The following is a 6,486-nucleotide window of genomic DNA, read 5'->3' as shown; positions in this document are numbered from 1 at the left end:
CTCCTGTCTTCATCAGCGACCCGTCGAAGAACATGGTCCAGAGTTCCGGCTGGATCAGAACTGTTGGGAGCTGGGTGTCGACCCATTCAGCCACGAAGTCCGCCAAGACTTGGGACTTGATGGCCTTCCGAGGGGCGAACGAGATTGTTTCGCCCATGATTTCCACCGCCCACTTTGCGATTCTACCCGAGGCCTCTCGGCACTGGATGATCTCCCCCAGGGGGAAGGATGACACCACAGTTACCGGATGAGACTCGAAGTAGTGTCGCAACTTCCGTCGCGTCAGGATCACCGCGTACAGCAGCTTCTGAACTTGTGGGTAGCGGATTTTGGTTTCGGACAGTACCTCGCTGATGAAGTAGACTAGCCTCTAGACGGGCAATGTATGCCCCTCTTCTCGTCTCTCAACCACAATCGCGGCGCTAACCACCTGAGTGGTCGCGGCGACGTAGATCAAGAGGGCTTCTCCGGCAGCTGGGGGCACCAAGATGGGCGCATTCGTGAGGAGCGCCTTCAGGTTCCCGAGGGCTTCCTCGGCCTCAGGGGTCCAAGTGAAGCACCCGGCCTTCCTTAAGAGGTGGTACAGAGGCAGGCCTCTTTCACCGAGGCGTGAGATGAAGCGGCTCAGAGCCGCAAGACATCCCATGACTCTCTGTACGCCTTTCAAGTCCTTGATGGGCCCCATGCTGGTGATGGCTGCGATCTTCTCCAGGTTGGCTTCGATGCCCCGCTCGGAGACGATGAACCCCAAGAGCATGCCTCGGGGCACCCCGAAGACACACTTTTCGGGATTGAGCTTCACGCCTTTCGCCTTGAGACATCGAAATGTCACTTCAAGGTCGGAAAGGAGGTCGGAGGCTTTCCTCGTCTTGACTACGATGTCATCGACGTAGGCCTCGACCGTCCGGCCAATGTGTTCGCCGAATACATGGTTCATGCACCGCTGGTACGTCGCGCCCGCATTCCTCAAGCCGAACGGCATGGTGACATAGCAGTACATGCCGAAGGGTGTGATGAAAGAAGTCGCGAGCTGGTCAGACTCTTTCATCCTGATTTGGTGATACCCTGAGTAGGCATCGAGGAAAGACAGGGTTTCGCACCCGGCAGTGGAATCCACGATTTGATCGATGCGAGGCAGAGGGTAGGGAACCTTCGGACATGCTTTGTTTAGACCAGTGTAGTCTATACACATCCGCCATTTCCCTCCTTTCTTTCTCACAAGCACAGGGTTGGCAAGCCATTCGGGATGGAATACCTCTTTGATGAACCCTGCCGCCATTAGCTTGTGGATCTCCTCGCCTATGGCTCTGCACTTTTCTTCGTCGAATCGGCGCAGAGCCTGCTTGACGGGTCGGGCTCCGGCTCGGATATCCAGCGAGTGCTCGGCGACATCCCTCGGTATGCCGGGCATGTCCGAGGGACTCCACGTGAAAACGTCGGCGTTTGCGCAGAGAAAGTCGACGAGCACTGCTTCCTATTTGGGGTCGAGCTCGGAGCCGATCCGGATCTGCTTGGAGGCGTCGCTGCTGGGGTCGAGGGGGACGGACTTAACCGTCTCCGCTGGCTCGAAGTTGCCGGCGTGACGCTTCACGTCTGGCACCTCCTTAGAGAGGCTCTCCAGGTCGGTGATGAGGGCCTCAGACTCGATGAGGGCCTCGGCGTACTCCACGCACTCCACGTCGCATTCGAACGCGTGTTTGTACGTGGGGACGACGGTGATGACCCCGTTGGGGCCCGGCATCTTGAGCTTGAGGTAGGTGTAGTTGGGGACAGCCATGAACTTCGCGTAGCATGGCCTCCCCAGTACCGCGTGGTAGGTTCCTCGGAACCCGACCACCTCGAAGGTGAGGGTCTCCCTTCGGAAGTTGGAGGGTGTTCCGAAGCAGACGGGAAGGTCGAGTTGTCCGAGGGGCTGGACGCGTTTCCCGGGGATGATCCCGTGGAAAGGCGCAGCTCCTGCCCGGACCAAGGACAGATCAACACGCAGGAGCCCGAGGGTCTCGGCGTATATGATGTTGAGGCTGCTGCATCCGTCCATGAGGACCTTGGTGAGCCTGACGTCGCCGATGACGGGGTCGACAACGAGCGGGTATTTCCCCGGGCTCGGCACGTGGTCAGGGTGGTCGGCTTGGTCGAAGGTGATGGGCTTGTCGGACCAGTCTAGGTAGACTGGTGCCGCCACCTTCACCGAACAGACCTCCCGACGCTCTTGCTTGCGGTGCCGAGCCGAGGCGTTCGCCGCTTGCCCGCCGTAGATCATGAAGCGGTCGTGGACCTCGGGGAACTCTCCTGCCTGGTGATCTTCCTTCTTGTCGTCGTCGCGAGCCCTGCCACCCTCCGCGGGTGGCCCGGCCCTGTGGAAGTGGCGCCGAAGCATAGCGCACTCCTCAAGGGTGTGCTTGACGGGCCCCTGATGATAGGGGCACGGCTCCTTGAGCATCTTGTCGAAGAGGTTGGTACCTCCGGGGGGTTTCCGAGGGTTCTTGTACTCGGCGGCGGCGACAAGGTCCGCGTCGGCGGCGTCGCGTTTCGCTTGCGACTTCTTCTTGCCCTTCTTCTTGGCGCCGCGCTGAGTTGACGCCTCGGGGGCATCTTCCGGTGGGTGGCCCTGGGGCTGCTTGTCCTTCCGGAAGATAGCCTCAACCGCCTCCTGGCCGGAGGCAAACTTGGTGGCGATGTCCATCAGCTCGCTCGCCCTGGTGGGGGTCTTGCGACCTAGCTTGCTCACCAGGTCACCGCAGGTGGTGCCGGCGAGGAACGCGCCGATGACATCCGAATCGGTGATGTTGGGCAGCTCGGTGCGCTGCTTCGAGAATCGCCGGATGTAGTCCCGGAGAGACTCTCCCGGCTGCTGCCGGCAGCTTCGGAGGTCCCAGGAGTTTTCGGGGCGCACGTATGTGCCCTGGAAATTGCCGGCGAAGGCTTGGACCAGGTCGTCCCAGTTGGAGATCTGCCCCAGAGGCAGGTGCTCCAACCAGGCGCGAGCGGTGTCGGAGAGGAACAGGGGGAGGTTGTGGATGATGAGGTTGTCGTCGTCCGTTCCACCCAGTTGGCAGGCCTGCCGGTAGTCTACGAGCCACAGTTCCGGTCTCGTCTCCCCCGAGTACTTTGTGATAGTAGTCGGGGGTCGGAACCGGGTCGGGAACGGCGCCCGTCGTATGGCACGGCTGAAGGCCTGCGGACCGGGTGGCTCGGGCGAGGGACTCCGATCCTCCCCGCTGTCGTAGCGTCCTCCACGCCTGGGGTGGTAGCCTCGGCGCACCCTCTCGTCGAGGTGGGCCCGACGGTCGCGGTGAGGGTGCTCGTTGCCGAGGCGGCCCGGGGCCGCAGGCGCTGTGTAGCGCATGCGCCCGGTGTGGACCGAGGCTTCCCGCATGAATCGGGAAGTCGCAGCGCGATGTTCCGAGGGGTACCCCTGCCTTCGGGAGGCGGAGCTTTCGGCCCGTCGGACCACAGCGCCCTCTAGGAGATTCTTGAGCTCTCCCTGGATTCGCCGCCCCTCGGTGGTTGATGGCTCCGGCATCGCGCGGAGAAGCATTGCTGCTGCAGCCAGGTTCTGGTCGACCCCACTGGAAGCGGGTGGCGGCCTCATCCTGACATCGTCGGCGATGCGGTGCTGGATACCCTGGGGTAGATGGCGCACTTCTCCGGCCGGAGGTTGGCCCGCCCATTCCTGCCCGATGTCCCGGCGGATCGGCTAAAGCGCTCCTGCTCCCTCGTCGAGCCTGGCCGGCACCCCGCGGATTTGCTCGAGCTGTGGGTCATGACCCCCCGCCGAAACGGGGACCACAGCTAGCTCCCGTAGGATGTCAACGTGTGGCACAGACCTAGGGAGATCACCGTTCTCTGGCATACCGAGATGGTTGCCCGCGGAGGGACCCCCTAGATCGACGTGGAAACATTCACGACTTGGGCCGCAGTCCTCGTCGCCGAGGCTGTGGCTACCGTCGGAACAGTCGGAAAGGCAGTAGTCGCATGCGGTCATGAAGTCCCGCATGACACTGGGGTTGCCAAGTCCAGAGAAATCCCAACAGAAGTCGGGCTCGTCATCTTCCTCGGACCCCGAGGGACCGTAGGTCGAGACGTCCGTCAGCCGGTCCCAGGGTGACCGCATACGAAACCCCAGAGGGTTTGGACTTGCCTCTACGAGAGCGTCCGCCAAAGCGAAGTCGCTTGGCGGGTCGAGGCTGAATCCAATGGGCGTGAGATGGGAACCGGTGGGTACCTGTTGGTCGACGGGCGGTGACGAAGTCACGTCAGGGACTGACTGTACCATCGTCTCAGGTACGAGGGTGACGCCCAACAAGCCTTTCGCGAGCGTGCTGGCGTCGTCCGTTTGCTCGGAATTGGCGTGTTGCGGGGAGACGGCGCTCGTCTTCGTCTCGAACGCGAGGTCGATGCCCGACGCGCCCCCCGCTAGGGCGCCGGCGCCGTCGACTTGCTCGACAGCCGACGAGGTGCCGCCTCCTGCTTGGCCTTGGTTGCCCCGCCTCCTCCTCCGTCGGCGGGGGAGAGGGCGGGGTGAGCTCGAATGTTGTTCTTCCACCACGCGGGGAAGACGTCGTCGATTCCGCCGCCGGCGGGCGGGCTGTCGGCCGCCATTATCGCTGTCGCACGGCTGGGGAAGGAGTATCATGTCATAGCTGCCGTCGAGGGACATGAACTCAAGACTCCCGAAACGGAGCACCGTCCCGGGCTGGAGAGGTTGCTGGAGACTGCCCATCTGGAGCTTGACGGGAAGTTGTTCGTCAACACGCAGCAGGCCCCTACCTGGCGCGCCAACTGTCGGCGTTTCAAGACCGGGGGGGTCCCTGGGTCAACGAGTGAAATGTCGCCGCGTGCCCCAGCCCAGATGGGTCGGCGCGAGGCCGAGCGCGAAGGGGGGAAGAAAGGCGGCCGGTGACGGGCGTGAGAGAGGTGGAAATCCCGCGGCCTTCGTGTTCGTCCCGCGCCCAGGTCGGGTGCGCTTGCAGTAGGGGGTTACAAGCGTCCACGCGGGAGGGGGAGCGAGCGGCCTCACGCGAGCGCCTGTCCCGTCCTCTTCCCCGCGCGGCCAACCCTCTCTAAGAGGGCCCTGGTCCTTCCTTTTATAGGCGTAAGGAGAGGATCCAGGTGTACAATGGGGGGTGTAGCAGAGTGCTAATGTGTCTAGTGGAGGAGAGCTAGCGCCCTAAGTACATGCCATCGTCGCAGCCGGAGAGGTATTGGCACCCGGTTCGTGTGGTGTCGTGGCCGTCGGAGGAGCGCTGGAGCCTGGCGGAAGGACAGCTGTCGGGACTGTCGAGTCCTTGCTGACGTCCTCTTGCTTCCGTAAGGGGGCTGAGAGCCGCCATCGTCATAGAGCGTGCGGGGCGCCATCATTGCTTGTCTGGCGGAGCGAGCCAGATGGGACGCCGGTCTTGTTTCCCGTAGCCTGAGCCAGCTTGGGGTAGGGTAATGATGGCGCCTCCTGTTGACGTGGTCGGTCCGCGCCCTAGGTTGGGCGATGTGGAGGCTCCTCCGAGGTCGAGGTCGAGTCTATCTTCCGTGGCCGAGGTCGAGTCCGAGCCCCTGGGTCGGGCGAGGCGGAGACCGTCGGCTGAAGCCAGGGCTGAGTCCGAGCCCTGGGGTCGGGCGAAGCAGAGTTCATCGTCTTCTGGGGCTGAGCCCAAGTCCGAGCCCTGGGTCGGGCGGAGCGGAGTTCGCCGTCTTCCGGGACTGAGCCCGAGTCCGAGCCTTGGGTCGGGCGGAGCGGAGTTCGCCGTCTTCCGGGGCTGAGCCCAAGTCCGAGCCCTGGGTCGGGCGGAGCGGAGTTCGCCGTCTTCCGGGGCTGAGCCCGAGTCCGAGCCCTGGGTCGGGCGGAGCGGAGTTCGCCGTCTTCCGGGGCTGAGCCCGAGTCCGAGCCCTGGGTCGGGCGAAGCGGAGCTTCCTATGGTGCCTGAGGCCGGGCCTGACTGCCTGTCAGCCTCACTCTGTCGAGCGGCACAACAGTCGGAGCGGCGCAGGCGGCGCTGTCCTTCTGTCAGGCCGGTCAGTGGAGCGGCGAAGTGACCGCGGTCACTTCGGCTCTGTCGACTGGAGGACGCGCGTCAGGATAAAGGTGTCAGGCCACCTTTGCATTAAATGATCCTGCGATCTGGTCGGTTGGCACGGCGATTTGGTCAGGGTTGCTTCTTGGCGAAGACAGGGCCTCGGGCGAGCCGGAAGTATGTTCGTCGCTGGAGGGGGGCCTCGGGCGAGACGGATATCCTCCAGGGTCGGCTGCCCTTGTCCGAGGCTAGGCTCGGGCGAGGCGTGATCGAGTCCCTCGAATGGACCGATCCCTGACTTAATCGCACCCATAAGGCCTTTGCAGCTTTATGCTGATGGGGGTTACCAGCTGAGAATTAGGAGACTTGAGGTACCCCTAATTATGGTCCCCGACAACTGCGTAAAAATCTATTACCCGCTGCATGCGCACAAATTTATGATGGAAAGAATGTGCAATGAAAAGGAAATGAATTGACA

Source organism: Zea mays, chromosome 1 (genome assembly GCF_902167145.1).
Source record: "Zea mays cultivar B73 chromosome 1, Zm-B73-REFERENCE-NAM-5.0, whole genome shotgun sequence".
In the NCBI taxonomy this organism is placed as follows: Eukaryota; Viridiplantae; Streptophyta; class Magnoliopsida; order Poales; family Poaceae; genus Zea; species Zea mays.
The sequence above is the reverse complement of the archived record's forward strand: the minus strand, read 5'-3'. Positions refer to the sequence as shown.